The 9353-nt window shown below is 42.5% G+C and overlaps 1 protein-coding gene across 1 annotated transcript in view; it reads left to right on the top strand.

Annotated features, from left to right (window-relative positions):
- nfatc2ip (nuclear factor of activated T cells 2 interacting protein) overlaps positions 1-6249 on the top strand; it is a 22731-nt gene extending 16482 nt beyond the window's left edge. The window contains exon 10 of the mRNA XM_048526173.2: positions 5067-6249. The gene's annotated coding sequence lies outside the window, so the exon portion shown is untranslated. The remainder of the gene's footprint in view (positions 1-5066) is intronic.
- The last annotated feature ends 3104 nt before the right edge of the window (positions 6250-9353 follow it).

The raw sequence follows: 9353 nt of genomic DNA, 5'->3' as shown, positions 1-9353 counted from the left end.
TGTGGAATTATGTGCTGCAGAAAATAGGTGAGACCAAAACATTTAATGTTTTTGCGAAGGTGTTAGATGTAGGCCTTATAGGGATCAAAGGCTATGGACAAGAAAGCAGTAATGTGGACTGTAGCAACTCAAGAAGGCACCTCAAAATCACCTTCTCTTTGGGGAAATCGATGGACGGGCCATAAATGGTGGGCCCAGCTACTAAAGGTCAGATATGTCAAATGAATGACACTAGGGTTGGGAGAAATATACAGGGCAGGAGTCACCGAAACAATAAAAGGAAGTGATAAATGTTAAAGGAGCTGAGTGTATGTGAGCAGGTAAAGACATGCGTGATCATTCCTGGGCTTTGTGCCTCTCTCAGGATTAAATGGCTTGATGCTTCTTTCTGACTTCTTTCCTAGATGCTCGGATCTTTGGTCTATTTTAATTTTGAATATCCTTATGTGAAAAGTACATTGACAGCCTCCTGTGAAGTTGCTCAGTAACTGAACTCTACGGAAGGGAAAAAGAAAAACAAAATGCTGTGTCAAATCAAGTTTTATGCTATGGGTTCTCTGACTTGTACAGGGTTAAAGTCAGGTGGAATTACAAAAAATGTATACAAAGCAAAGATTAGCTGCAATGGCAAACTGATACATGAAGACTGGATTGCTTAGAATTCAACTTAGTGGAGTTTAGAAGAATGAGGGGGCAGAATCTCATGGAAACAAATCAATATTCTAGCAGGACTAGACAGGGTAAACACAGGAAGGATTGTCTCAATGACATCAGTATCCAGAAGATGATACAATCTTAAGTGTTAAGGATCGATCATTTTGGACAGAGATGAGGAGAAATGTCTTCACCCAGAGAGTGATGAGACTGGAATTATTTGCCAAAGAAAGTAATAGAGGTGAAAACATTGGATGATTTCAAGAAGGCGATGCAGACACGAGGCTGAAAAGGGTCAAAGGGTATGAGAGAAAACAGGCAAAGAATGATTAACCATGGTTACATTGAATGCCCGCAAAGTCAAATGGCCCATTCCACTTACTGTTTTCTCTGATTTGATGCTTTAGAAACCCTTGGGTCAGGAACTATTCAACTGATAACTCTCCAAAAAACCTTGACTTGTATCTACCTCATTCCAAGATGAAAGCACCCTGAGATTTCCCTGAGGCAGCATCTGAAAACAAGCCCAACTGGTGACCAATCTGTCCTCTCAACTAGTCTTTATGACTCTGGTTTTGGCTAGTGTAGACCATGCGTGCAGTGATGCACAGAACAGAACCTGAGGCTAAAGAGGAGATCCAGCTGCCTCCTGGTCTCTCTTATACACTTAATAACTCTACGTCTCCCTCCTGTTTTCACAGTAACAGCTCCCTCCCAGTCCATGTTCCCATTGTGAAAATTCTAAACACTCCCTATAATTGTTGAATGCTTTGAAGAAGTGAAGTGAAGGGAAAATTCAGAGCCTTTGAAACTTCTCTGAATTATGGCATAAGAAATCAAATTGGTGCAGCATCTCAGGATTTGCAGCATGAAGCCTAATTCACATGCAAAATCCACAAAAACCTTAGTTTTGTAATCCCATTGCTTTAATCGGTACCATATGCAGCAAACCATTAATGTTGTGCATGGACGGATGAAATTGGCTGAGATGGCAAATAGTAAATGATGGACTTTTTGCATCTTTACTCTTCTGGGTCTGTGGACTCTCCTCCATAGTTGTGATCCATGAGTCTCCTACAGGCTCTGCTTGTCACTCTTTTTTTTATTCATTCATGGGATGTGGGCATCACTGTTTGGACGAGCATTTATTGCCCATCCACAATTGCCCAGAGGGCAGTTAAGAGTTAGCCACATTGCAGTGGGTCTAGAGTCACATCTAGGCCAGACCAGACAAGGATGGCAGATTTCCTTCCCTAAAAGGCATTACTGAACCAGATGGGGTTTTTTTCCTGACAATTGACAATGGTTCATGGTCAGCATTCTGTTTGTTGAATGAAGTATGGATGGAGAACCATGCCTCTAGGAATTCCCATGCGAGCCTGTGTTTGGCTTGGGCCACTATGGTTACTTTGTCCCAGTTAAATTGATGGCCTTCATTGTCTGAATGTACTGATATGAAGGAGACAATGCTTCATACTTCGCCCGTACTTCAACTAATAAACATAGAGAATTGGACCTCACATACAAACCCGTACAGATCGAAACCAGAAATGACAGCACTCAACATAATGGACCAAACAGCATAAATTCGAAGCAGAGTAGAATAGCATCGCATCATTGGAGGCTCCAGTGATGATATCGCCTAGCACGGAGACAGAGCATCTGAACAAAAGCAAGCCAGCTTGGCAAGCAAGTCAACAATTTCATCCACAAACTGAGCTATAGATCTTTGCCAAAACTTTGTCCCTATATTCAGTATTGTAGCATTTATAGCTCTGACACAATGATGGTTAAAATCATGGGTATGGACAAGGGCAGAAACAACTTCACATTGAGCTGGTAATTGGATACAAGATTTCAAGCAAAAGAAAGAATGGCGGGGTCATATTGAGGGGAAAGTGAAATCAACCTAAGGAGGTGAAACCACGAAGCAAATTCAAACAAAGAAAATGAAAATGTCTAAACTGAGGCCCATACTAGGACCAGTGGAGAGCAGTGAGAACAGAGATGATTTTATGGGCTGTGTCTAACCCAAGTTTGTGAATGAGACAAGAGGTGAAGCAAGATTCAGTATGGGAATGTGAAGCCAGGATGAGCACGGGTGAGGGCTTTGCGCAGTCGTCAAGGCCAGTGTTCAATGTGAGTTCAAAGGGGTAGCAAAAATGGTGAACGTTCTTGCCGAAATTTTGACCAGTTTTGAAGGTGGAGGGAAGTGGGGATGGTGTTGTGTGGCTTGTATCAATGAGTAGGAATTAGAGTTTTTGACTGGGGGGACTAGGGCACTGGTTTGACCTTCATGCAACTTTACAGGAAGGACAATAACAGAGGTTAGGTGTCGTGTAGAAAACTGAGAATTGGGTAGAGATATGTACTAGAGATGCCAACAACCATGAGCATGGGGTAGTAATCACCCTGTTAAACTTGAAGTGCATATGAAACATGATGAGCTACAGTTATGAGGTCAATCCACATTGAACCATTAAGGACCAAATGTGAAACCTCTGTTCGTTGTAGCCAAAAGTCTGATGGAGATTTGTTTAAGTAAGTGCAAACATTTCTCTACGTTCAATGAGTAGAAAATAGAAGCCTTTTTCATTTCATTTGAGAAAGTGGCTAAACAAATGGAGTGGTCTGTTACCATCTGGGTATTGTTGGTTAAAACAAAGTTGGCATGTAGAGCCAGTGAGGTATTTGCATCACTTTTTCAGAGGAGTTATCTGGGGAGTATATTGAGGTGGAAAAATGCCATTAAAATGCATATGATCTCGTACCAGAAGCCTGCAGAAAACAGTTTAGGAATCTAAGGAAGAAACCTGGTCAAACGTACATTGAGTTTGAAAGGATAAACAAAGTTTAAAGTTTTGGCAAAGATCTGTAGCTTGGGTTGTGGGTGAGGTTGTTGACTTGCTCGTCAAGCTGGTTTCTCCTCATTCAGACATTCCATCACCCCATGCTCGGTGACATCATCAGTGGAGCCTCCGCTGAAGCAGTGTTATTCTATACCGCTTGGAATTTCTACTGTTTGGTGCGTTATGGTGAGTAGTGTCATTTCTGGTTGTTATCGGCATCGGTTTGTATAAGGGGTCCAATTCATGTGTTTCTTGATTTGAGGTATGGGTGGAGAACCGTGCCTCAAAGAATTCCGTTGTGTGTCTATGTTTATCTTGGGCTAGTATGGTTAACTTGTCCCAGTTAAACTGCTGGCCTTCATTGCCAGAGTGTGCAGATATTAAGGAGAGTTAGTCATGCTATTTTGTTGCTAATTAATGTTCATGGATTCTGATGGCTAGTTTCCTACCTGTCTGTCTGATGTAATGTTTGTGACAGTCATTGCACGGTATTTTGTAACCACCTTGGTTCTGCATGTTGTGGGAATGGAGTCTTTAATCCTTGTAAGTGTTTGTCGTAAAGCGGGCTGTAGGCTCATGGGCTGCCATGAATGCTAGTGGTCTTAAGAGCCTTGATGTCAGTTCTGCTGTGTTCTTGATGTATGGCAGGGTGGCCAGTGTGCTAGTGGCTGTGTGGATTGCTTTTCTGTATACTGACGCTTAGAAATCCCTGTTAGTCATATGCTCAAGTCTGACGTCCAGAAATGGACGTTGATTGTTGTCATCTTGTGAATGAAGTCCCCGTGAATATGTTGTTGATGAGTTGGTGGTTCTCTTCTAATTTGTGAGGTTTAATGTTGACAAACGTGTCATCTACTTGCTCGATCCACAGTTTAGGTTGAATGTGGGGGAGGATGGTGTGTTCTAGTCTTAGCATGACTGCTTCTGCAATGATCCCTGAGATTGGTGACCCCATTGGTGTGCCATTTGTCTGTTTTGTATATTTGACCATTAAAGATGAAGTGTGTGGTGAGGCACAAGTCTAGTAGTTTCAGTATGTTGTCATTGCTGATGGAGCTGCTGGTTTGCATTGCTGATTTCTCTAATAATGTGGCTAGTGTGACATCACAGCTTTATTCACATCAATCGACATCCCACTAGCCAACAAAACCCTGGCCACATTACTAGAGGAAGTAGCCATGTGGACCAGCAGCTCTATCAGTAACGGCAACTACTAGACGTGTGCTTTTTTTAAACTTATCTTCCCCTCGTGCATTTCATTTTTACTCTAGGGTAAGCTATGCTTGTTATCGTCACTGAGATCTCCTTTTCCCTTACGACCTGAGGATTTCTCTTTTAACCCAATTTTCATCCCTTGTGGATTGAAATTGATGTCAGAAACCAAGCCATTTCTGCTGCTAATTTTGCAGTCTTAAATTTCTGCGCTCCTACATGACTTGTCACTACTTCAGAAAGTGAATTTTTGAACTCCTCTAAAATAATCATCCCTCTAAGTGTGTCACATGTTTGATCTATTTACAATGCCTTATCCACTTTCTAAAATTACTTTATGTTGACTTTCAGCTTTAGTCACATTGATCGAAATCCCACTAACCAAAGAAACAGTGGCCAGAGGAAGCAGCAGCTCAATCAGTGATGACAACATACTTAAACTACTAGACTTCTGCCTCATTTGTCATCATTAAATGCAACAAATGAGAACAGACCTACTACCTCATCAACAGTGCATTCACAGGGACAAAATTCACAAGAGAAGAAGAAAACAGCAATCAATGTCCATTTTTGTCCAATTAAAATTGAGTGTATGACCAATGGGGAATTCCAAACCTCAGTATACAAGAAAAACAGCCCACACTGCTCAAATTCTCAGCTTCCACAGCAACCAGCCAAACATTCACAAACAATTTTGCATTAGGACACTATTTAAGTGGGCCACGACACACTGCAACACTCCAGAACTACGCAGGAAAGAGGTAGAGCACCTATCCAAAATCTTCTCAATAAACGTACCCCTGCAATAAGATCTGCAGACGTTTACTAAACAGACAGCACCAGGAGGACACAGTATGTCCTAACACACGGCCACACTGCCCTACATCAAGAACATATCAACTGACAACAAGACTCCTAAGACCACTAGGAATCATGGTGGCCCACAAGCCCACAGCCACTCTCTGACAAACACTCACAAGGATTAAAGACCCCATTCCCACAACATGCAGAGCCAATGTGGTTTATAAAATACCATGCGGTGATAGCCACAAACATTACATCAGACAGACAGGAAGAAAACTGGCCATCAGAATACGTGAACGTCAGCTAGCAGCAAAACGACACACTGAACTTCCTTTCATACAAGTACAGTCAGACTGTGAAGGCCGTCAGTTTAGCTGGGATGACGTAACCATAGTAGCCAAGCCAAACATAGACATGCATAGGAATTCCCAGAGGCATGGCTTTCAACCCCGTAATGCTATCAACAAACATGTAGAATTGGACCCCATATACAAACCCAATCAGATCAAAACTGTAAATAACACCACTCGGCACAATGAACCACTCCGTATAAATTCCAAGCAGAGTAGAACAACATTGCTTCATTGGAGGCCTCACTGTTGATGTTACCTAGCATGGTGATGAAACATCTAACAAAAACAAGCCAGCTCTGCAAGCAAGTCAACAACCTCACCCACAACACGAGCTACAAACCTTTGCTAACACTTTGTGCTGCCTGCGTTTGAAATCTCTTCTCCCCCCCCCCCCCCCCCCCCGCCCATTCTAGGGAAAAAGAGAACTGCTATTAATGAATCGGTACCTCTCATTTTATAAACTTATGGCAGGTCATCTCTCAACCTTGTACGCTCCAGTGGAAAAAGTCTCTGCCTATCCAGCCTTTGTTTATAACTCAATATTTCCATTCCCAGAAAAATTCTGGTAATTTTCTTCTGAGCCCTCTCCAGCTTAATAATGTTCTTCCTATAACTGAGCGACCAGAACTGGATACAGTGTTCCAGAAGAAGCCTCACCAAGGTGCTGTACAATCTCAACATGACTTTCCAACTCCTGTACCTAAAGCACTGAAGAATATACTACTTCAACTGGTTTTTGGTACTAATTCAATTGTTAAATTTAAACCTGTTAAAATACAGTTTTTATTAAGGAGGTCCCTATCTGTGAGCTAAGAAGAACTGTTTAATGTCTGCCTGCTCCAGAAGTATGTTATAACATCTCTGAACAGGTTGATTCTCCACCAGATTTGTTTTTAAAAATCCTCTCCTGCATGTTGTGGGAAGTAGTAAAGGAAGTGGAGTATAAAAGTCGGTAGGTTTTGCTAAGACTGCACACGACTCTAGTCAAAGCACAGCTGGAATACTATAAATGGCCGTGGTCCCCATATCTGATGAAAGACAGTCTGGCATTTTAGGCGTTTCTCATTCAGAGAAATTCACTTAGTCTCTCCATAACTGGAATCAGCTATCTCGGGAGGAGAGGTTGAGTAGATTGTGACTGTACTCTGGGAATTTACCACATGTGAGTTTGGATTACTAAAACGTGAAAGATTATTTGAGGAATTGACAAGGTAGAAGAGGAGAGATTGTATGCCATTGTGAGTGAGCTTTGGACCAGAGGGCGTTATTTCACAATAGTAGATTACCCATTTAAGACAACATTCAGGATGAATGTCTTCTCTTGGAGAATAAAGCATTATTGGAATTCTTTTCTATAGACCACTGTGAAGGATGGGTCACTCAATATGTTCATGGGTAAGATTAACAGACTTTCAATCTGGGCAGGAATTGATGAATTATCCAGAAAAGGTAGGAAATTAGAATTGAGGATGACCAGATCAGTCATGATCTCATTGAATGGCACAGCAGAATCGATTGGCTTAATGGGCTACTTCTGCTCCGTCATCTTCTGGACTGGCCTCTGAAAATGGCTACAAGTTGAAAACCTTCATGAAATGTGAAATTCTCAAAGTCTGCCTTCTGTGTTCAATGCTGCATTAATGAGGTTTGTATTGGTCATGCCTCCAGATGCCTCTCTACCTCCTCTCCAATATTAATCCCATCTATCTCCTCTAAAACAAGTCTTGAAGCCATCCTGCTTTGAACAAGACTTGGTGAGCTGCTCTTCATATAAGAATTGGAGAATTTTTATAGTTCAGGAGGAGACCATTCTACCCATCGTGTCTCTCCTGGCTCCCGAAAGTGCTGCCCAGCTAGTCCCATTCTCTAGCACTATCTCCTATCCCATATTGATTCATCCCTTTCAAATTTATATCCAGCTCTCTTGAAACCTCCTACAGAACCTGGTCTATCACTCTCCCAGGTAGCATGTTCTAAACTCCAGCAATTTCCTGAGATAAGAATTTACTGTGTTATCAACACAGGGACCTATCCACTTTTAAGCCCACCAAGGTTACTGATATATTGTCACCCCGCGAATGCAAGTTGATCAAAAAGCTCACAACCCCTCTCCCCAAATAGCTCACAGTGGGAACACATTTCTCAATTCTCGATATGCTTATCAATATTAGGAACAAAAACAGAAGTTGCTGGTAAATCTTGGCAGGTCTGGCACCATCTGTGAAGAAAAATCAGAGTTAACGTTTCAGGACCCATGCCCCTTCCTCAGAAACCTGTCAATATGATGTCAGACGTGGAGCATAGCACACAGTTCTGGTCTTCACAAGGAATTATTAGAACACGGTTATGACTCCAATAAATTCCAGTTAGAATGGGGAGGTCACAATCTGCATAGTTCTGGCTTTGTTGATTTCAAGGAGTTGACAGGTGGATGTCTATTGTGTCTGATTGTTAACATCAGTGTACTTCTTAGCTCCACTGTTTTCATGTATATTAGAAGGAAGTTACTGCAGTGAAGTACCATGTGATAAACATGTTTAAATGAGGGTCAAGGGGGCATGCCTGCACTTCCAAGGTTGTTGCATTGGCTTCCGAAATCAAAGAAGAAGAGGCAACATGCGCACTGAGAAACATCTCAGTTTCCGACTGAACGATTCTGTCGTCTGAGCAATTCAGGCTGCATGTGATGTTGTCAATCCAATGAGCCCTGATCTATTGCTTTCTCAGCCACATGAATAAAACTGGGTGACTTTGCAAAAATTGATTGTCCATGTCTCATTTCTTCCAGATCAATGCCTTAGTATATCTATTGGGAGGAAGGGAGTTGTCAGAAAATGGGCAACATGCAGTGGCGGTCTTCTCACTGCCGCAGCTTAACTGCTATGTTGGCCTTTGGTGAAGCCACAACTGGAGATTATTTCCAGTTCCTTCCCCAACTTAGGAAGAATGTGGAGGATGCAGAGAGGTTGCATTAGAGGTTTGAAAGGATGTTTCCTGGATTGGAGACAATTAGCTTCGATGAGCAGTTGGACAAATTTTGATTGCGCTAGAACCGAGAGTTGAACTGATGGAAGAAAATAAAACAAAGAGATGCTTGGATAGCGATAATGGGAACTGCAGATGCTGGAGAATCCAAGATAACAAAATGTGAGGCTGGATGAACACAGCAGGCCCCGCTGCATCTCGGGAGCACAAAAGCTGATGTTTCGGGCCTAGACCCCTCATCAGAGAGGGGGATGGGGTGAGGGTTCTGGAATAAGTAGGGAGAGAGGGGGAGGTGGACCGAAGATGGAGAGAAAAGAAGATAGGTGGAGAGGAGAGTATAGGTGGGGAGGTAGGGAGGGGATAGGTCAGTCCAGGGAAGACGGACAGGTCAAGGAGGTGGGATGACGTTAGTAGGTAGGAGATGGAGGTGCGGCTTGAGGTGGGAGGAAGGGATGGATGAGAGGAAGAACAGGTTAGGGAGGCAGAGACAGGCAGG

Source organism: Stegostoma tigrinum, chromosome 48, assembly GCF_030684315.1.
Source record: "Stegostoma tigrinum isolate sSteTig4 chromosome 48, sSteTig4.hap1, whole genome shotgun sequence".
NCBI lineage: Eukaryota > Metazoa > Chordata > Chondrichthyes > Orectolobiformes > Stegostomatidae > Stegostoma > Stegostoma tigrinum.
Note: the sequence above shows the minus strand (reverse complement) of the source record. Positions and strands in the feature narration are given on the sequence as shown.